This window comes from Henckelia pumila, chromosome 2 (genome assembly GCF_033568475.1).
Source record: "Henckelia pumila isolate YLH828 chromosome 2, ASM3356847v2, whole genome shotgun sequence".
Lineage (NCBI taxonomy): Eukaryota > Viridiplantae > Streptophyta > Magnoliopsida > Lamiales > Gesneriaceae > Henckelia > Henckelia pumila.
In genome coordinates this window covers 50,047,205-50,071,892 of record NC_133121.1, presented here as the reverse complement: position 1 = coordinate 50,071,892, position 24,688 = coordinate 50,047,205, and the positions used below count along the sequence as shown (strand labels likewise).

Here is a 24,688-nt window from a genome sequence, read left to right as displayed (position 1 = left end):
CACTAGATTCAACCTCGACTCGTGAATCCGTCACTTTCATCATAACCTCCTTTACACATTGACTAATATCATGCAAATTTTGCTTACGACACCACAAGCATACAATATTACAAGTACTAAAATTTGAAAGTTTAGATGTACCTTGATAATCATGCTTTGGAACTCCACTTTTCCCCTCATAGTGATTAGGAGCAAAACGTTTCCGCATAGCTCTTTTCATATCATCTCATGTAGAAATAGGTCACAATCCACGTTTTTCCCTATTTTCATCCAATCTATCCCACCAAGTTCAAGCATTGTCGGTAAACTCTTTTACATCCAGTTTAACCTTATTAGCTTCACATAGATCTTGTCCTGAAAATATATTCTTTACCCGTTTCTCCAACTTCATGTACGATTCTGAATCCATATCTCCATGGAACGGCAAAATTTTATTTTTCTTCAACCTATCCAAATAATATTCAAAATTCCTTTCCCCGTCAACATATCTATACACATCACTATACCCCTCTATTTTTCTCGCTCTCCTACTCCCATAATCAAATCTCCTTTCACTCTCCCTATACCCATCATATTTTTTATATTTGCCATCAACATCATAGTTTCTATAAAACATTGTAGCTGCAAGAAAAAGGTTAGTAATAAAATATTCCTCACCCAAAATCTCACAAGTCACTCCAAAGAAAATTCACTCAACACTCCACTTTTTTTCACTCAAATATACGGAATAGCTTGTGCTTTGTGATTTTAAATATCAAACTCAAAAGTTCAAAAACATATAACAGTCGTCAATCGACTCACGTAGATTGCACAAAAACAAGTCAAGAGACTTATGAATATTGAAAGAAACTTGGCACCCAAAAACTCATAAGACACAAGAAATTTGCCACAAGCTATTTTACAACTCTTTTTTTTTTCTAAATTTCGGCCTCCCCTTTTTTTTTGACCGATTTTCGAATCTCTTTTTTTTTGAATTTATAACTTGTAGCACAAGAAACGAGACTTGGGTAACAAGTTTGAAAGAAAGGACACTGAAATTTGATATAAGATATACAAAGAACGAAGAACAAAGATCGATGAACGAAGAACGAGGAACGAAGAAATAATATATATTAAAGAAGGAAACTACCTACTTGAATCAAAAACCTTCGCTTTGATACCGAATGATATGAATCTTGATGTGTAAGATTAGCAAACACGATTACAAATCTGAATAGCACCCTCTAATTAATAAACAAATAATCCAAAGTTTTGCCCAATCTTTGAAACAAGTAAAATTGATAGAATTTTGGATTTTCACCTTTAATTGACGGAAATATTAACAACAGAAATCACGATAATTGAAACCAAAGAAAAATTTCAGATAACTTGTATCTGAAAATCTTCAATGAGAAATCAATCACAAACATTTTCAAGTAATTAACTGAGAAAGTTTGATTTGAAAAGCCAAAGCAAAGCTTTGAATAAAATTCTAGAGAAAATTTCAATAATTTGTGTATAAACGTAAACTGAATTATGTTATTCAATAATGAATGTATTTGTTGTATTTATAATACAACTACAAAATAATAAAATATATAGCAAAATAATATCTAAAGATATCAAAGATATCTCTTAAAAGTTTTCTAGTATAATTAGAATTCTCAAAAATAAAAAAAATAATATCAAAGTATCAAAATCCTGCACACACACACAAACATGCCAAGTGTGTGTTTTTTTCTCGGAAATCCAGGCTCTCTCGAGAAGACACAACTCTCGCTCGAGCGAGAATAACACTGTCTCGCTTCTTACTTTGAGCGAACGATACCCATGCTCAAGAGAGAAACTCTCCGCCTGAATTTTAATTTCTTCATTCTTTTTAACTTCTAACACTTCAAGGACGGATAAACATATTCCAAAATACTCTTCAAGTTATTTAACTTGATTTCCATGTATTCCAAATCCTTCAACTCTTGATTGTAAATCACAGAACAAATTTTGGAACAATATGAATCTTCGAGCACCTCATAGATTCATATCAGACTCCCCTTCTTCAAAAAAATTTGTCCTAAAATCTTTCCCCTTGTCTTGACATGGATCCAACATGCTAAGCCTTTTTGTGTTGTATCTCCTTTGCTCATTCATCCCAACATCTTTCACAATCTGCAAAGAAGAAAGAAAACTGCTCGGGATTGAACCGGCTATTTCATCACAATGAAATAAAATCTTTTTGTACATTAGTACTTTAAAGATCTTATTCAATTGCACAAATTTTTCAACCTCAAAATTTTGGACCATATATTTTTTTTTATTGGTCTCTTTCCTCTCTTTTCTTTCATATCTTTTTTTCTCTCAAAGGACATCTCACTCGTTTGAACACTCTTTATTTCGGCCTCAATTATTTATTTTTCTTTTTCTTTTCCATGGCTATCTCGCTTTTTTTATCACTCTTTTTTTAGCCATATCACTAAAATTTTCAAATTTCAATTGATCCTCAAGAAATTATTTTGGATTCAAATGCAAAGGAAGATTACAAGACTCATCAATAGACTCACAAGTGATACCAAAAAGATTATCATCTACAACATGCACAATAGAAGAATAATCATCAAACAATGATTTACACTCCACCGAACATATTGCAACACTCACGTGATCAATAGTTGAAGTATCATCAACCTCAATTTTCTCAACTTATTCTTTTAATTCGTCATTAACTACAACACTAGATTCAACCTCTACTCGAGAATCCGCCACTTTCATCATAACCTCCTTTAGACATTGACTCATATCATGCACATTTTTGTTACAACACGACAAGCATACAATATCACAAGTACTAGAATTTGAAATTTTAGATGTACCTTGATAATCATGCTTTGGAACTCCACTTTTTCCCTCATAGTGATTAGGAGCAAAACGTTTCCGCATAGCTCTTTTCATCTCATTCCATTTAGAAATAGGCCGCAATCCACGTCTTTCCTTATTTTCATCCAATATATCCCATCAAGTATATGCATAGTAGGTAAACTCTTTTACAACTAGTTTAAACTTCTTAGCTTCAGATAGATCATGAACTACAAATATATTCTCTACCCGTTTCTCCCAGTTCAAGTACGATTCCGAATCCATATCTCCATGGAACGACGAAATTTTTTTTTTCAACCTATTCAAATAATATTCAAAATTTATTTCCCCATCATCATATCTATACACAACACTATTCCCCTTGATTTTTCTCGCTCTCCTACTCCCAAAATCAAATCTCCTTCCACTCTCCCTATACCCATCATATTTTTGATATTTTCCATCAACATCATAGTTTTTATAAAACATTGTACCTGCAAGAAAAAGGTTAGTAATAAAATATTCCTCACCCAAAATCTCACAAGTAACTCCAAAGAAAATTCAATCAACACTCCTCTTTTTTTCACTCAAATATACGGAATAGCTTATGCTTTGTGATTTTAAATATCAAACTCAAAAGTTCAAAAACTTCTAACAGTCATCAATCGACTCACGTAGATTGCACAAAAACAAGTCAAGAGACTTGTGAATATTGAAAGAAACTTGGCACCCAAAAACTCATAAGACACAAGAAATTTGCCACAACCTATTTTATAACTCTTTTTTATTTTAAATTTCGGCCTCCCCTTTTTTTGACCGATTTTTGAATCTTTTTATTTTTTTATTTATAATTTGTAGCACAAGACACGAGACTTGGGTAACAAGTTTGAAAGAAATGACACAGAAATTTGATATAAGATATATGAAAAACGAAGAACAAAGATCGATGAACGAAGAACGAGGAATGTAGAAAGAATATAGATTACAGAAGGATACTACTTACTTGAATCAAAAACCTTCGCTTGGATACCAAATGATATGATTCTTGATGTGTAAGATTAGAAAACACGATTACAAATCTGAATCGCACCCTTTAATTAATAAAAAAAAGATCCAAAGTTTTGCCCAATTTTTAAACAAGTAAAATGGATAGAATTTTGGATTTCCACCTTTAATCGACGGAACGATTAACAACAGAAATCATGACAATTGAAACCAAAGAAAACCTTCAGATAACTTGTTTCTGACAATCTTCAGTGATAAATCAATCGACAAACGTTTCCAAGTAATTAACTGAGAAAGTTTGATTTGAAAAGCCAAAGCAAAGCTTTGAATAAAATTCTAGAGAGAATTTCAATAATTTGTCTATAAACTAAAACTGAATTATGTTATTCAATAATGAATGTATTTGTTGTATTTACAATGCAACTACCAAATAATAAAAGATATAACAAAAAAATATCTAAATATATCAAAGACATCTCCTAAAACTTTTCAAGTATAATTAGAACTCTAAAAAATAGGAAAATAATATCAAAATCCTGCACACACACACAAACACGCCAAGTGTGTGTTTTTTTCTCTGAAATCTAGGCTCGATCGAGCAGACACAAATCTCTCTCGAGCGAGAATCGCATTGTCTCGCAACTTCCTTTGAGCTCGCTCGAGCGGACGATACCCGCGGTCGAGCAAGAAACTCTCTGCCCGAATTTTAATTTCTTCATTCTGTGTGACAACCCGGATCTAAATCTCTTGAATCTAATAATAGTTCAAGGTTCATGGATTAAGGCCAAGCATCAAAGCCTAAAAAAAAAATTTTTTTTTATAAAGTGCCCTGCGCGCGCGCGGGGAGCACCCCTCGCGCGGGCGCAGTTCAACGAGCCCGAGGCTCCATGGGCTAACTTGCGCGCGCGCGAGCAGTAGCTCGCCCGTGCGCAGGCCACTGCACCAGAAACAAAATGATGGTGCTCAGCTGCTGTCAAGTGTTGTTCTACCTCATCTATATCAGCTCTACCAAGATCTTAAGCATGCAACTAAGTACAAGAGCCATAATTAAGACAAAAACATATACATTCATATCTCATTACATGATTAAAACATCTAAGACAATGTGGTTACAAAATAAAAGTTGGTTCCAACTAAATATCAAACATCATAGACATACACTCAAGTCTATCAAGTGCACCACTTCAACTCTAATATAGAATCAACTTGCAAAGTTAACTAGACAAGACTCAACTCTAGCAACTATACATCATTACTCTTGATCTTATCAAACAAGTGACAGCAACTCAACATCTATTCCGGATCATCACGCTAACTTCTTATCCCTTGTTCTTTACATTCGCTTTTGCCCGGTTCCACTCCCTCCTATTGCAATGACACATACAACAAAACAATAGCCGGATAACTCTGGTGAGAAATAGATTTCCCAGTAAAAGCAACTAAACATGCATACAAACATATATCAAAATCATGATATAAAGAACATAACTTCAATGCATGTTTTAAAACAAGGTTCATTTCTTATATCGTCGGTTGGGATCCCGAGAAGTAGATATCATAACTAATCCACTGACTCTCCCGATCGAGGTGGGGCTACTTATCTCACTTCTCTAGACTTTGAAGCCATTATATATGTACTAGATCAGACGCTAGACTAAACAACCACCCAGGCCATACATATACAATTTCTCAAATCGTCTATTCGAACATTTCCGTTCATTTCAAAATCAAGGAACAAGTCTCGCAAGATGAATGCAATACATATCAATCAAAACACATTCATTACCATCAAGACTCATTCAAACATTCATAGGAAACATATAAAAGCATATAAGCAAATAAGTATGTGATTTAGGGGAACTCGATACAAACCATCTCGAGTTGTAATCCCAATCAAATAGTAGTCCACTTTTACCTTTCAAATATGGTGTTTAGGATGTCTTTGAACTTGTCAAAGTCTGTACAAGATCAATCACCAAAAACTCATCTCAAAGTCTGCTCACTATCAACCCAAACTTCAACAAGAACTTCAAGGCAAACTGTACCAACCTTGTTCTATCTTCTAACGGTTTCAGAGTCGACTTCTTGAGTTTATATACTCTGTTTATGCACTGAAACAATAGCATAACAATCAAGGAATCATCAGCTAATAGTTCAGCAACTTCTAAGTTCAAGAATAATAGCAAATCACTTCAAATCAAGAGTTCGACGGCATATCGGTACAAACTCGGCGATTCCACACATATCTACAACTAAACAAGTCTATAATCATATACATCTTTTCATCAGCTGAATATGACTCAAAATCAGCATAACATAAGGTATATATTTCGACATAAGTGCTGGAGATTCATAAGAAATGATATAAAACTCAATCCTCAACCCAACTTTGATAAAACAAGTTATAAAAGCTCTTCAACACCAATTCAACCATAATTCTGATATCTGTCATTTTCGAAATCTCAAACCCTGAAGAACAAAAAGGAAACTTACATCAAATCTAAGGTCTTGTTTCAAGGATTCCAAAACATCTTTCGGAATCGAAATCGGATACTCGAGTCAAAAGATATGGCAATCGCAAGATAAATAAATAAATTAGAAAGATCTTTGTTCTTGCCTCTCGGTTCCTTCCTCTGATTTTCTGAATAATCTGATGAATTGAAAGAGAATCACACGTGCACAAGTTTAAGAATCACAAGTGTCCCACTAAAATTCAATATTTTGCACTTTGGCCCCTCAAGACTTCCAAAATTGCAATTCAGTCCTCCATTTCGCTTTTCATTCAATTTCAATCCTAATCAATTTAAGAATATTAGAATTTAAATCAAAACTTCAAATATTCCTAAATTAATTATTCTAGGATTAAAATTAAATAATTCCGGGCGTTACAATTCTCCCCTACTAAGACACGATTTCGTCCTCGAAATCTGAAGTAATATCCACAGATCATATATCAAATATCAGATAACAGAAAATTAAAGAAGACTCACATCAATGAAACATCTCAGGAAATCTTTGCTTCATATCAGATTCAGTTTCCCACGTCGCTTCTTCAATACCATGACGACTCCACTGGACTTTCACAAGTGGAATAGTCTTCGTTCGTAGTTGCTTCTCTTTTCGATCAAGAATCTGAATTGGCTTTTCAAAATAACTCAAGGTCTCCTCAAGTTCAGCCTCATCAGATTGAAGCACATGAGATTCATCAACAAGGTATTTTCGAAGCATCGATACATGAAAGACATCATGTATTCCAGATAAAGATGGAGGAAGAGCTAATCGATAGGCGAGATTGCCTATTTTCTCCAAAATTTCATAAGGACCGATATATCGTGGAGACAATTTCCCTCGCTTGCCAAATCGTACGGTTCCTCTGAACGGAGAAATCTTCAAAAATACACGATCCCCCTGTTCAAAAGTCAAAGGTCGACGTCGAATATTGGCATATTTCGCTTGTCTGTCTTGAGCTGTCTTCATTCTTCTCTGAATAAGCTTCACCTGGTCATTCATATCACGTATCATATCAGGACCCGTATCAGGTACTTCAGAAATATCATCTCAGTACAAAGGAGATCGACATTTTCTTCCGTATAAAGCTTCAAAAGGAGCCATTCCTATACTCGATTGATAGCTGTTGTTGTACGAGAATTCACAAAGAGGTAGTGATTCCTGCCAACTAGTGCCAAAATCAAGCACTACAGCTCTCAACATGTCCTCCAATGTCTGAATAGTACGCTCTGACTGTCCGTCAGTCTGTGGATGATAAGCTGTGCTCAAGTGTAACTGAGTACCCATAGCACTCTGTAAGCTGTGCCAAAAATGTGATGTGAATCGAGGATCACGATCTGATACAATAGATTTCGGCACTCCGTGCAATCTGACAACTTCACGGACATAAATCTCTGCCATCTGGTCGTTTCTATACATCATACGATAAGGAATAAAACACGCTGATTTCGTCAATCTGTCAATAATCACCCAGATAGCATCACAACCTCTAGAAGATCGAGGTAATCTAGTTACAAAGTCCATGGAAATATGATCCCATTTCCATTCCGGTACAGAAAAACTCTGTAACAAACCAGGCGGTCTCTTCCTCTCAGCCTTCACCTGTTGGCAATTCAAACATCGAGCTACAAAATCAGTGATATCAGTCTTCATTGGTTTCCACCAGTATCGAGTCTTTAAATCATTATACATCTTCCTATCTCCAGGATGAATACTATAACGACTACAATGCGCCTCTTTCAGTAATTGTTGTCGCACATCAGAAATATCAGGCACTACTAGGCGATTGTGAATGTAAAGAAGATCATCTCGAACCCGGTATTCAGATACATGCCCTGATCTAACTTTCTCAATCGAGTTCTGTACATTCTGATCAAGTTTCTGAGCATCTCGAATTCTTACCAATAAAGCTGGTTCAACTTGAATTTGATAGAGTCGTAATGGCTGATAGTTTGTATCAAATACTAATCCAGATAAACAACAGTTTTCAATCAAATTCGATACACCAATCGTCGATAAGGATAAAGAACATACCTTTCCACTCAATGCATCTGCTGCTGCATTCGATTTTCCTGGATAATATTTAATCTCGCAGTCAAAGTCTTTCAGCAAATCCAGCCATCTCCGCTGTCTCATATTCAGTTCTGACTGAGAAAACAGATATTTCAGACTCTTGTGATCAGAATAAATTTCAAACTGTTCCCCGTACAGATAATGTCGCCAAATCTTCAAAGCAAATACAATGGCGGCCAATTCAATATCATGAATCGGATATCTGGTCTCATGAGGCTTCAATTGTCTCGAGACATAAGCAATCACATGACCTCGTTGCATTAAAAAACAACCTAAACCTTGGTGAGATGCATCACAATAAACAGTGAAACCACCAGTACCTGAAGGAATCGTCAAGACTGGTGCACTGGTCAATCGTTTCTTCAACTCCAAAAAACTGGATTCACAAGAATCAGACCAGACAAATGGAGTATTCTTCTGAGTCAACTGAGTAATCGGCTTCGCAATACTGGAAAAATATTTAATGAATCGACGATAATACCCAGCCAAACCCATAAAACTACGAATCTCAGGAACATATGTCGGTCTCGACCAACTGATCACTGCTTCGACTTTACTTGGATCCACAGAAATATCATTTCCAGATATAATATGTCCAAGAAAGACAACCTGTTTCAGCCAAAACTCGCATTTTGACAGTTTAGCATACAGTTTCTCGGCTCTTAAAGTCTTCAATACTGTTCTAAATGTTCAGAATGATCAATCAAATTCTTTGAATATATCAGAATATCATCAATAAAGATAATCACAAAATCATCGAGATACTTCTGAAATACACGGTTCATCAAAGCCATAAATACAGCTGGAACATTCGTCAAACCAAACGGCATAACTATAAACTCATAATGACCATACTTGGTTCTGAACGCAGTCTTTGGAATATCAGAATCCCTAACTCTCAGCTGATGGTATCCAGATCTCAGATCGATCTTGGAATACACAGAAGAACCCTGCAACTGATCAAATAAATCATCAATACGAGGCAAAGGGTATTTGTTCTTTACCGTAGCCTTGTTCAGTTGCCGGTAGTCGATACATAATCTCATTGAACCGTCTTTCTTTCTAACAAACAGTACTGGAGCTCCCCAAGGAGAAAAACTGGGTCGAATGTATCCCTTGGCCAGTAAATCTTCTAACTGTTCCTTCAATTCTTTCAGTTCAACTGGTGCCATTCGATAAGGTGCTTTCGAAATCGGTGCAGTTCCTGGCATCAGTTCTATGTTGAAATCAATCTCTCGATACGGAGGTAATCCTGGAATCTCATCAGGGAAAACGTCTGCAAACTCACTAACCACTGGCAAATCAGCCAGGTTCGGGCTAGTTTTCAACACATCAACTGCATAAACAAGAAATCCCTCTGCTCCTTTCTGCAAAAGTCGGGTCATAGATAATACAGAAATAAGTGGAATCTTGGCACGTGAACCCTTACCATAGAACTTCCATTCTCCAGCCATTTCAGGTCTGAATCTCACTATCTTCTGGAAACAGTCTACGGTAGCTCTGTACTTATTCAGCATATCAATCCCCATAATACAATCAAAATCAGACATACCAAGTACGAAGCAATCTATCTCAATTTCATTACCCTCATACTGTAGTAAACAATTCTTAACTATCTGAATCGATATAAGACCCCTCCCCAAAGGAGAAGAAACAGATACTACAACAGGTAATGTTTCAACAGGCAAAGCATGCAATGAAACAAATTTGGCAGATATAAACGTATGGTATGCACTTGTATCAATCAAGACATATGCGGGATAACCATAAAGAGAACAGTTACCTGCAATTACATCTTTTGGTGCTCCCTGTGCCTGTTCCTCCGTCAGTGTATAGACATGAGCCTGCTGTCTCTGTGGCTGACTGCCTGCCTGACTTCCTCCTGGCCTCGACTGTTGCTGAGGTGGTGATGGTTGAAAGGAATGGACAGAGGAGGCTTGACTCATGGGTTGAGCCACTGATCGTGATGACTCTGCACCTCGTGCCTGTCCAGCACCTCTCTGAGGACATACTCTCGCAAAATGGCCAGTCTGATGGCATATATGGCATCTCCCAGATACACCTCGACACAGATCAGTTGGATGTCCTCCACCACAAGTGTTACAGAATACCCCAGACTTCTGTTTCGTACCACTGGAACTTGAAGAACTGCTTCCAGATTTCTTAAATTGTTTTCCTCTAGCTTGCAAATATCCCTACTTGCCACTGCTACTGCCACCACTGTCAAATCGAGACGACTGTTGCTGAGTTGAAGCTGAAGGTTGTGACTGTCTCGGAGGCTGTGCAATATACGAAGCTCCTCGCTGCTGTATCAAGCCAGCTTCTGCTCCTTTGGCACTGTTCAAGACATCAGCAAAATTATTCGGTCGCCTTGTATTCACCAGTGTAAAAACATCAGGATTCAGTCCATTAATGAACTGATCAGCCATAGCCTCGTCACTATCTGCAACATGTGGAGCAAAACGTAGCAATGTAGTGAATTTTGCAACATAGTCTTCAATATTCAAGTTTCCCTGCCTCAGGTTAGCAAATTCGGCACCCTTGTCTTTACGATAAGATACCGGAAAGAAACGTTGATAAAACTCTGTCTTGAAGACATTCCAGGTCAAAACAGTTCCTCTACGCTCCAGAGATTTCTTTGTTGTGAACCACCAGCTTTTAGCAACCTCATGCAACTGATGACCAACAAGTCTGACTCTTCGTTCATCACCGTAATCAAGTGAATCAAATAACATCTCCATGTCATCAAGCCATCCTTCACATTCAACTGCATTCTCAGTACCTTTCAGAGTTGGCGGCTTGTAGGATTGAAAACATTTTAACAATGTTTCCATTGGAGTTGCAGTCATATCTGTCATATCTCGTGATGTACTGCCCTGTTCATTACTCGGAACTGCAGTTGCAGGCACTATCGGTGTGATAACTGTCGGTGGAGTATGAACTGTCTGTTCTGGTAGAGAAATAGGAACATGGGGTCTCAGAGGAGGTCGTCCTGGTCTTCGAGACATATCTAATTATCAAAATGGTTAGGATACCAAATCATCAAATTATCTCAGTCCTCCTCTGATCATCTTACCTCTGATCAAGGCTCGGTTCTGATTCAATTTTAAATAAATAATCACAATCTTCAAATAAAACATGCTTCCAATCAATTCAGATAATCAGGTAGCATGTCATAATTCATCAGGATACATGCCTCTATCAGTTCAGATATTCCAATAAGCATGCATCTTTAATCATCGTAATCATACTTTCAAATAAAATAAATACAACATCTTGTAATAAAATACTTGAAAGTAAACCATGCTAGCATTTACAACATGTATTTCAATCATGTAATTAAATCATAGCATGATAAAATAAATAAGCAAGGAAGATGACTCAATCTACCCCACTCAGTATCTAATTCAGTCCAGAATTATCTTTCTCTGATACCACCTGTTGTGACAACCCGGATCTAAATCTCTTGAATCAAATAATAGTTCAAGGTTCATGGATTAAGGCCAAGCATCAAAGCCTAAAAAAAAATTTTTTTTATAAAGTGCCCTGCGCGCGCGCGGGGAGCACCCCTCGCGCGGGCGCAGTTCAACGAGCCCGAGGCTCCATGGGCTAGCTTGCGCGCGCGCGAGCAGTAGCTCGCCCGTGCGCAGGCCACTGCACCAGAAACAAAACGATGGTGCTCAGCTGCTGTCAAGTGTTGTTCTACCTCATCTATATCAGCTCTACCAAGCTCTTAAGCATGCAACTAAGTACAAGAGCCATAATTAAGACAAAAACATATACATTCATATCTCATTACATGATTAAAACATCTAAGACAATGTGGTTACAAAATCAAAGTTGGTTCCAACTAAATATCAAACATCATAGACATACACTCAAGTCTATCAAGTGCACCACTTCAACTCTAATATAGAATCAACTTGCAAAGTTAACTAGACAAGACTCAACTCTAGCAACTATACATCATTACTCTTGATCTTATCAAACAAGTGACAACAACTCAACATCTATTCCGGATCATCACGCTAACTTCTTATCCCTTGTTCTTTATGTTCGCTTTTGCTCGGTTCCACTCCCTCCTATTGCAATGACACATACAACAAAACAATAGCCGGATAACTCCGGTGAGAAATAGATTTCCCAGTAAAAGCAACTAAACATGCATACAAACATATATCAAAATCATGATATAAATGTTGGAGAACGGCGATCAGATCAATCAGAATTGATACCCGGTGCAGCGAAAGTTTAAAAATTTTATATGGAACGATTCCATAATGGGTATCAAAACTTTACGATTAAATTGTGTGTGTGTAAAAATTAAATAACAATTATAAATTTTTACCTCCAATCTCGAATCGAGATTATTGACACCAACAGATTGCTCTGCTCTTGTTGTATCTCCCAGGAACTGATGGACGAACTGTTCTTCAATTAGGTCCACGAACAGAGATTTAATCCCTCTGATAGATTGCACTAGAAAATCTATCAGAAGTTTCTACGAAGAGAATTAACGAATTTGATCCGTTAAACCAGACTGCAAATTCAAAATTCGCAGGCTGGATTTTCCTGAGCAGAGGGGAGGGGGGCGGCCACTGTTAGAGAAAAATACTAGGGTTTTTCGAAAAATTGTGACATGTTGTGTGTAATTTCTGTACTGCAATAACTTATTTATAATGTAGGCCGCTAACAGCTTAGGGCCCATTAGTCATAAGTTCAAGCCTGACAAGCAAAGCCCGCATGTTCAGAAATTAATATAAAATTCATCGTGACTCCGATTGATAAACCGATTTCACCAATGTGCACAGAAACCATTTCTGCACCTTTTAAAATCAAGATAAATTTTTTTGAATCCGAATTCAGTGATTTCCAAAAATGCCCATCCCTATGTCATTTTAGGAAATCTTACTCCTCTACTCTTAAATAAGAAGTCCAACTTCTTTGTTCATTAAATTTAACTCTTTAAATTTAACTATCTCAACGGGGATTAAAAATTCATTACTCTGTGTGACCCTCAATGGTTCAGGGATACAGCTAGCCGTGGGCTCACAACTCCTTGTGACTCGGAACAACAATTTCCGACTTGCCCATCGAATCATGGTAAGAGCGCCTAGCAACATCACCCCATGATTCCCTAGGTATCACTGATAGTGCCTGCAAGAACCAATAGATTTTGGTTAGCGTACAGTACGGTCCCTTCATCCATATATCCCGATCGAATCAACAACCATTGGTAAATCGAGAGTCGTTCGAGATTCGATAACTATGAAATACATCTTGAAGATCAAATAGTGACATCGCATGTGCTACTAAGAAACCATTTCTTAAAACACATCATGTACTCTGGCCAGAGATTCGTCACACTAATATCTCCTCAGATCGCATAGGATATCCACACTCGCAAGTATGTGGTGAATCCTTGACAACAAAGCATCGACTCCTATATGTGTTGTAACTGTACCCAATCCCGACACCTGATGACCCCAATAGAGTCGGTAAACGAGTCAAAGCACAGTACTAGCATATAGAGTCTCAATGATGTTTCAAGTAGTAAGGACTAATGGTGTACAACCAAAACCGCGGACTTTATCCACTCGATAAGTGATAACCACTTGGAAAGTTCGGATAGGGTAGTTCGATCATTCATCATATGAATATCCATTTGCATGCTTCGAACATCTCTATGTTCCTTACCAATGAAACGTGGTACTCTGCATCGCAAATGCTAGTCTCAAACTCGAGCGATCCTTATCCTTATTATCGGACGGCTCAATCGACTAGGAACAGTTTAGAATATGCAGTGACTATAAGATGTGTTTCATGATAGACATCCCCATGTTCTACCACATCTTACATACACTATAGTATATTCAAGGTCTTTATCAAAACAACAATAGTATATCACAATATAACAATATGAAGAAAGATAAAGTCATTGCCATTAATAAAAGTGTAAATTATATAAAACAAAAGATTGTTTATACAAAGAGTCATCAAAGCCCTTAGCCACAAGTTGGCTCACCGGGCACCCACTCTTTCAATCTCCCACTTGCCCTAAAGCCAACTAGTCATACTACGTAGACCCATTGCTTCGCGATGTTTGTCAAATAATGGTCCTGGCAAGGGCTTAGTAAGTGGATCAGCGATATTGTCTGCAGAGGCCACTCTTTCGACAGTGATGTCTCCTCTTTCCACAATCTCCCGGATGATGTGGTTTTTCTTCAGTACGTGTTTGGATCTTTGATGATACCTTGGTTCCTTTGCCTGAGCAACGGCACCCGTGTTGTCACAGTACACCGGGACTGGACCAACAACTTCAGGAATGACGCCCAACTCTTGGACGAAATTTCTCATCCAAACGGCCTCTTTAGCAGCAGCTGATGCTGCAATGTATTCTTCCTCAGTGGTGGAATCCGCTGTGGTGTCCTGCTTGGAACTCTTCCAAGACACAACACCACCATTGAGCATGAACACAAATCCAGAGGTTTACTTTGAGTCATCCACATCACTTTGGAAGCTAGAGTCGGTATAGCCTTCCAATTTTAGTTCTCTTCCTCCATATACCATGAACATATTCTTAGTCCTTCGTAAGTACTTAAGAATGTCCTTCACGGCTTTCCAATGCATTTGACCTGGATTAGCTTGATATCTGCTCGTGACACTCAGAGCAAATGCTACATCCGGTCTGGTAGATATCATCCCATACATGATACTACCTATGGCTGACGCATATGGTACATGTGTTATTTTCTCTATCTCTTCATCAGTCTTGGGACACATAGACTTGGATAGAGAAACTCCATGACACATGGGTAGATGTCCTCTCTTGGACCCATCCATTGAAAACCGTTTCAATATGGTGTCGATGTAGGTTGATTGAGTGAGTCCTATCATTCTCTTAGATCTATCTCTATAGATCTGTATCCCTAGAATATAGGATGCCTCACCCAACTCCTTCATCGAGAATCTACCTGATAACCATATCTTTGTTGACTGCAACATCCCTACGTCATTCCCAATGAGTAGGATGTCATCAACATAAAGTACTAAGAATGTCACAGCATCCTTAACTACTTTCTTGTACACGCATGGTTCCTTTGGGTTCTTGATGAAACCAAAATCCTTTATTGTTTCATCAAATTTCTGGTTCCAACTTCTTGATGCTTGTTTTAGACCATAGATTGATCTCTGAAGCTTGCATACCTTATGCTCGCTTCCCATGGATGTGTATCCCTCAGGCTGCGTCATATAGATTTCTTCCTTAATGTCTCCATAAAGAAAAGCAGTCTTCACATCCATTTGCCATATCTCACAGTCATACCAAGCAGCTATGGCAATAAGGATTCTTATGGACTTGAACATTGCAACTGGTGAAAAAGTTTCATCATAGTCAACTCCTTGTCTTTGAGTATAACCTTTCGCCACCAATCGCGCCTTGTAGGTCAATACCTTACCATCAGGCCCAAGCTTTTTCTTGTAGATCCATTTACACCCTATTGGAACAATTCCATCGGGAGGATCTACTAAAGACCAAACTTGGTTTGTATGCATCGAATCTATTTCTGACTGCATAGCTTCAAGCCATAATTTTGAATCCGCATCAGAAATTGCTTCCTTGAAGTTTCTTGGATCACATCCAACATCGGGTTCATCTTGATCTCCTTCAAGAAGAAGACCATATCGAATAGGAGGTCTAGAAGTCCTCTCGGATCTTCTAGGTATAGGCGTGTCTATCAACGGTTCCTGAGGTGTAGGATCGTTATTTTGTATTTCGGGTTCTTCTCGAATTTCTTCGAGTTCCATCATCTCGCCTTTCTTATCCAATAAGAACTCCTTCTCCAAGAAGGTGACATTCATTGAAACAAACACCTTTGTTTCAGCAGGATGATAGAAATAATTTTCGATTGAATTCTTCGGATACCCTACAAAATAACATAATGTGGATCGACTATCCAACTTATCTCCCACTGTCTGCCTCTCGTAAGCAGGACATCCCCAAATCCTCAAGTACGAATACTTAGGAGCTTTGCCATTCCATAACTCGTATGGTGTTTTGTCCACTGCTTTAGTGTGGACGTTGTTCAACAACAATACCGCCGTTTCAAGCGCATAGCACCAAAACGAAGGTGGAAGCTCAGTGAAGCTCATCATGGATCGAACCATGTCCAACAAAGTTCGATTACGACGCTCCGATACACCATTAAGCTGAGGTGTCATAGGAGGAGTCCACTGAGAGAGAATCCCATTCTCTTTTAGATAGTCCAAAAACTCGGTACTCAAGTATTCTCCACCTCGATCCGATCGAAGTGCTTTAATACTTTTACCTAGCTTGTTTTCTACTTCAGCCTTGAATTCTTTGAACTTTTCAAATGCTTCAGACTTATATTTCATTAAATATAAATACCCATACCTAGAATAATTGTAGTGACCCTTACTCGGATCACCTACTAAACAGAACTTATGCATGCAATTTACTTAATTAAACAGATATCAGAATAAAACTGCGGAAACCATAAACAAAATACAATCCCAAGTGAAGGAATCTGTAATTTATCCAATAATATACAACCAAATCGAATAGTTGTATAAACCCAAACAACAGTAATAAAGCATAGACAAAGCTCCAGCTGTCCAACCACTGACTAGCCCCTCCTGGATCCACCCTCCTCGTCCAATCGCAAACCTGCCCCATGGAATAGGGTGTCCAGAAAATACAGAGTACGAGACGTGAGCATAAAACGCTCAGTACAAGAGTATGAGTATACATGCATGCAAAGTGAACTCCCTATAGACTCGAAGTCAAGGATCAGATAACAGAGACAGACCGGGCCCTGGTATGTAGCACGCTGTGCCGTCGCTTCAGGAGGTGGCTCCCATACCGAGATAACCGTGGATACGCCGGACCCAAATCGATGGAAGTCCATCCACTAACAGGATAGGGTACAACCCTACTAACAGACATCTCGAAAGAGATACAACAAGATGCAAATGAATGCAGCATAATATCATGGCATATAAATCATGCAGTCACATAATACATGCATACTCAGTCAGGATATCTCGAACAGTACTTTCGTACCTCAAAAAAGAGCAAGCTCTACCAACTCTAGGTCCACGCCTATAGTCTGCTCTACACTGCCAAATGATACTACTATCATTAAAGTGCTCTAAAAGCCTTAACTAAGCTATTGCGTACTCCTAAATATTAATAGGAAGCAAAAGCTATACCTTCGTCCGTCGTTAGCCCTTTGATGTCGATGCCTCCAGAACTTGGGCACAACTCCGCTACAACTACCGAACGCCTCGCCGACCTCCGGACCCAGCCTAAGAAGACTAGAACAGCTCCAAAAGTACTAGAATGGAAAGGAGAACTCGGAATTGGCAAATGAAAGTGAAGTCTCGACCTTCTATTTATAGACAACGATCGGAACTTCCGATCCTTGATCGGAACGTCCAAACCTCGATCGGAACGTCCGATCCTGCCATCAGAGCTTCCGAAGATCCTGATCTGCCACGTGTCAAAATATCACTTGTTGACTCCGAATAGGGGTGATCGGAGCTTCCGGACCTGATCGGAGCTTCCGATCCTGATCGGAGCTTCCGAACTCACCTTCGGAGCTTCCGAACTCTACCCAAGTATTTATGATTAATTCCTTAATTACTGATTTTGGTTACGGGCTACTACATTCTCCCCCACTTAAGATATTTCGTCCTCGAAATCAGATCTTAAGTACCGAATGCAAAATACAGAAATCAAAAACATTCTTTATTCAAATCAAACATTTACAAAGTTTGCAACTGAATACAACTATAAAGAATGAAATCAAAACAACTCAGGATGGTCTTTACGCATCCTGTCCTCAAGCTCCCAAGTAGCTTCCTCAGTGCCTTGGCGCTGCCACTGAACTAAAACCAAAGGAATGACTTTGTTCCGTAAAACCTTATCCTTATAATCCAGGATACGAAGAGGTTTCTCAACATAAGTCAAATCCTTGTCTACCTGAACCTCAGATCGCTGCAGAATATGAGATTCATCCGCCACATACCGTCGCAACAGAGATACATGGAACACGTCGTGAATACTGGATAGGTGCGGTGGCAAAGCTAGTCGATAAGCCAAATCGCCAATGCTCTCCATGATCTCAAACGGACCGATAAATCTGGGAGACAACTTGCCCTTAAGGCCAAATCTGAGAATCTTGCGGAAAGGTGACACTCTCAGAAACACTTTCTCCCCGACCTCGAACTGCAAGGGCCTACGCTTGATATTAGCATATCTGGCCTGACGATCCTGTGCAGTCTTAATCCGTTTCTTGATTTGATCAACAATATCTAACGCCTGCTGGATAAACTCTGGTCCCTCAGCCTGTCTCTCCCCCACTTCTTCCCAGAAGAGTGGAGTACGACAACGTCGCCCATACAACGCCTCAAAAGGTGTCATCCCAATACTAGTGTGATAGCTGTTGTTGTAAGCGAACTCGATCAACGGCAAATGATCCTGCCAGGCTGAACCAAAATCCATGACGCACGCTCTAAGAATATCCTCTAAAGTACGGATAATGCGCTCTGACTGACCATCAGTCTCCGGATGATAGGCTGTACTCAAACTGAGAGTAGTACCCATCGCACGCTGAACACTCCCCCAGAATCTAGAAGTAAACCTGGGGTCCCGATCGCTGACAATGCTCACAGGCACTCCATGAAGTCGAACGATCTCCTGAATGTACATCCGTGCCATGCGATCCACAGAGTACTCTCGGCTATAGGCAATGAAATGAGCTGACTTGGTGAGTCGGTCCACCACAACCCAGATAGCATCACAGTTCCTCGGGGATACCGGCAAATGGGTCACAAAGTCCATTGTGATAAACTCCCATTTCCATTCAGGAATAGGCAGACTGTGAAGCAATCCTCCAGGTCGTCGGTGCTCTGCCTTGACCTGTTGACACACCAAACATCTCGAAGCAAACTGATAAAAACTGCGTTTCATTCCCTTCCACCAGAAACGAGTACGTAGATCCTTGTACATTTTGTTGCTCCCAGGATGAATACTCAACTTAGTGCGATGTGCCTGAGACAAAATCTCCTCTCGCAACTCTTCATCCTGTGGAATCACAAGCCTACTAGACAAACACAGAAAGCCATCCGACTGATAATGAAATCCAGACGAGCTACCCTCGTTAGCTAGACGAGCTAAACGCTGGGTCTTTGAATCAGACATCTGAGCATCTCGGATCCGCGAATACAAGGTTGGCTCAGATAATATCGCAAACATCTGGATACTCTGCATACCTTTCTTATGCTTGAAAGTATAACCTGAAGTACAACAGTCACTGATCGCACTAGACATCGAACAAGTCTGAAGTGCGGATAGTCGCACCTTGCGACTCAAAGCATCAGCGGTGAGAATAGCAGCTCCCGGATGGTACTTAATCTCGCAATCATAGTCCTTAAGCAAGTCCATCCAATGTCTCTGCCTCATGTTCAACTCCGCCTGAGTGAACAAATACTTGAGACTTTTATGGTCGGTGAAGATCTCAAATTTCTCGCCATACAGATAATGACGCCAGATCTTCAAAGCCAACACAATGGCTGCCAATTCCAAATCATGGACTGGGTAGTTGTCCTCGTGAAGCTTCAGCTGTCTAGAAGCGTATGCGATCACATGCCCATTCTGAGTCAGGACACAACCTAACCCCTGAAGAGAAGCATCCGTGTAAACTACATACCCTCCAGATCCTGACGGTAATGCCAACACCGGCGCAGAAGTCAACCGCCGTCGAAGCTCACGGAAATTCTCCTCACACTCGGAGGACCACTCAAAATCCACACCCTTGCGGCTAAGCTGCGTCAACGGTCGAGCTAACTGAGAGAAGTTCAGAATGAAGCGACGATAATACCCTGCTAGACCCAGAAAACTACGGATCTCAGCAACTGTCGTCGGACGCGACCAATTAAGTACTGCTTCAATCTTGCTTGGATCAACAGAAATCCCTTCCCTGGATATGATATGGCCAAGAAAGACCACTCTATCCATCCAGAACTCACACTTGCTCAGCTTGGCGTACAACTGCTCATCTCGAAGAGTCTGTAGTACTAACCGCAAGTGAGAAACATGTTCTTCCGTATTACGCGAATACACCAAGATGTTGTCAATAAAGACCACGACAAACTTGTCCAAATACTCCCTGAAGACACGGTTCATCAGATCCATGAATATAGCCGGCGCATTAGTCAAACCAAATGGAATTACTAGGAACTCGTAATGCCCATAGCGAGTACGGAATGCAGTCTTGGCTACGTCCTGATCACGGACTCTCAACTGATGATACCCAGATCTCAAGTCAATCTTGGAGTAAACTGATGTGCCCTGCAGCTGGTCAAACAAGTCATCAATATGAGGCAACGGATACTTGTTCTTCACAGTGACTCGATTCAGCTGCCGATAGTCAATGCACAGCCGCATCGACCCATCCTTCTTTTTCACGAAGAGAACAGGAGCTCCCCAAGGAGATACACTAGGACGAATGTACCCCTTGTCCAAAAGATCTTGTAGCTGATTCTTCAACTCACGCATCTCTGACGGAGCCAGACGATACGGTGCTCTAGAAATAGGCGAAGTACCCGGGATCAACTCTATGTCAAACTCGACTTCCCTAGCAGGAGGAAAACCCGGAATCTCATCAAGAAATACATCTGGAAATTTATCCACAACAGGAATGCTCTCTATCCCAATACCCTCAGCGGACAAATCAACTGCATAGATAAGGTAGCCTTCCCTGCCAGACTCTAGAGCTCGACAGGCTCTCAAAGCTGATACTAAAGGCATCGGGGGTCGCGCTCCCTCACCATAGAAAAACCAACTCTCACTCCCTTCTGGATGAAAGCGTACTAATCTCTGATAGCAGTCCACTGAAGCTCGATAGGTAGTCAACATATCTATTCCCAGAATGCAATCAAAGTCGTCCATCGCCAGGACCATGAGATTCGCTAACAGAATGTTCCCTTCGAACTCTAAAGGGCAACCCATCACTAGACGCTTAGCCAAAGCAGATTGGCCCGTCGGAGTAGAAACAGACATCACTACGTCTAGTGCAATGCATGGTAACTTATGCCTCTTAACAAAACGTGAAGAAATGAAGGAATGAGATGCACCAGTGTCAATAAGTACAAGAGCAGGTATACCATAAAACAGAAATGTACCTGCGATGACTTTCTCATTCTCCTCCACAGCCTGATCATGTCTCAGGGCAAACACCTGGCCAGAAGCTCGTGGCCTCAAATGAGAACTCCCAGCAGACTGTCCCTGTGACCTCTGCTGTACGGTGGCCTGAGAGCCCGATCCTGAACCAGAACCAGAACCACCTCCCCCAGACAGTGGACAATCCCTCCGGATATGACCAGTCTCTCCACAACGGAAACAAGCTCCAGAAGCCCTACGGCACTTGTCGGATGGATGGTTCTTCCCACAGTGATCACACTTGTCCTTCTTACCGTAATGGACAACACCTCCAGAACTAGAGGAAGAAGAAGATCCAGACTTCTTGAAAGTTTTAGCACGGGGACCCAAAGAACTAGCAGGCCTCGACTGAGGGAAAGACCTGTTCCGCCGAATGCTGTCCTCTGCCTGGTGACAACGGCTCACCAAACCCTCGTAGGAAATGTCGTCACCAACCGCCACACGGTCATGGATCTCAGGGTTAAGGCCCTGAAGGAACAGATTATACTTCATCTCTGAGCTATCAGCAATCTCGGGGCAATAGGATAACAGATCAAAGAACCTCTGCTGATACTCATCGATAGACACGGCTCCTTGTCGTAGACTCAGTAGCTCACCCGCCTTCGACTGTCGGAGTGAAGGAGGAAAATACCGCTTTTGAAAAGCTGTGCGGAACTCGGCCCAGGTGGCCACTCCTCTCGCCGCAACAAAAGGTGCAGAAGTAAACCTCCACCACCTGCGCGCACGCCCATCCAGAAGATAGCCAAGGGTCTCCACCTTCTGCTCCTCGGTGCATTGGAAAGTCTGAAAAGTCGTCTCCATGCGGTCTAACCAGTTCTCCGCATCCTCCGGAGACTCACCTCCAACTAAGGGCTTAGGACCCATAGCTAAGAATCGACGCACAGTGAAATGCTCGTCGTCATGATGACGATGACGCCGTTCTCGACGAGGCTCCCGGTCGGCATCACCCCAACGCCCACCAACACTGCCATGAGAACTCCGGTCGTCATGATTTGCCATCTACAAAAATAACTCATGATGAGACTAAATCCCAAGAATTCTTTTGCATGCTCTGATACCATAAATTTAGTGACCCTTACTCGGATCACCTACTAAACAGAACTTATGCATGCAATTTACTTAATTAAACAGATATCAGAATAAAACTGCGGAAACCATAAACAAAATACAATCCCATATGAAGGAATCTGTAATTTATCCAATAATATACAACCAAATCGAATAGTTGTATAAACCCAAACAACAGTAATAAAGCCTAGACGAAGCTCCAGCTGGCCAACCACTGACTAGCCCCTCCTGGATCCACCCTCCTCGTCCAATCGCAAACCTGCCCCATGGAATAGGGTGTCCAGAAAATACAGAGTACGAGACGTGAGCATAAAACGCTCAGTACGAGAGTATGAGTATACATGCATGCAAAGTGAACTCCCTATAGACTTGAACTCAAGGATCAGATAACAGAGACAGACCGGGCCCTGGTATGTAGCACGCTGTGCCGTCGCTTCAGGAGGTGGCTCCCATACCGAGATAACCGTGGATACACCGGACCCAAATCGATGGAAGTCCATCCACTAACAGGATAGGGTACAACCCTACTAACAGACATCTCGAAAGAGATACAGCAAGATGCAAATGAATGCAGCATAATATCATGGCATATAAATCATACAGTCACATAATACATGCATACTCAGTCAGGATATCTCGAACAGTACTTTCGTACCTCAAAACAGAGCAAGCTCTACCAACTCTAGGTCCACGCCTATAGTCTGCTCTACACTGCCAAATGATACTACTATCATTAAAGTGCTCTAAAAGCCTTAACTAAGCTATTGCGTACTCCTAAATATTAATAGGAAGCAAAAGCTATACCTTCGTCCGTCGTTAGCCCTTTGATGTCGATGCCTCCAGAACTTGGGCACAACTCCGCTACGACTACCGAATGCCTCGCCGACCTTCGGACCCAGCCTAAGAAGACTAGAACAGCTCCAAAAGGACTAGAATGGAAAGGAGAACTCGGAATTAGCAAATGAAAGTGAAGTCTCGGCCTTCTATTTATAGACAACGATCGGAACTTCCGATCCTTGATCGGAACGTCCGAACCTCGATCGGAACGTCCGATCCTGCCATCGGAGCTTCCGAAGATCCTGATCTGCCACGTGTCAAAATATCACTTGTTGACTCCGGATAGGGGTGATCGGAGCGTCCGGACCTGATCGGAGCTTCCGATCTTGCCACACGTCATGACTGACGTAATATCGTTCAAAGCTTCCGATCCTGATCGGAGCTTCCGAACTCACCTTCGGAGCTTCCGAACTCTACCCAAGTATTTATGATTAATTCCTTAATTACTGATTTTGGTTACGGGCTACTACAATAATCATCAGTAAAGGTAATGAAGTAGGTGTGGCCATATTGAGTACCAATTCTAAATGGACCACAAACGTCTGTATGGATCAAATCCAATAGATTTTGACTATGCTCAGGTTTCCCCTTAAAAGGAGATTTAGTCATTTTTCCTTTCAGACAGGATTCACAAGTAGGTAGAGAGTTAATATTAGACATATCAAACATGCCCTCTCCCACTAGCTTATTCATCCTCCTTGAGGAAATATGACCTAGCCTAGCGTGCCAAAGGTTTGCCGGGTTTTGACTATCGATTTTCTTTTTGTTTGTTGTTGCCGGTTTATCAACATAATTTATTGGAACGTCTTTTAATTTTAAGTTATATAGATCGTTTTCAAGTTGTCCATTTCCAATCAAACATTCATTCTTGTAAATATTGCAAATCCCATTCACAAAATTGCAAGAATAACCATCTCTATCAAGCATAGAAACAGAAATAATGTTTTTAATTAAATCTGGAACAAATAAAACATCTCTCAAAAGTAACTTAAAACCGTTCTGCAAAATTAAATAAATATCTCCCACAGCTTTAGCTTCAACTCTGGAACCATTTCCGAGGCTCAGCTGGGTCTCACCCATTCTAAGCCTGCGACTTCTTGTCATCTCCTGCAAATCATTGCAAATGTG

General features: G+C 40.4%; 1 pseudogene; it reads right to left on the bottom strand.

Moving 5' to 3' along the window:
• Positions 1 to 289: 289 nt before the first annotated feature.
• The window catches only part of LOC140877594 (uncharacterized), a 45,378-nt pseudogene continuing 20,979 nt past the window's right edge, over positions 290 to 24,688 (bottom strand).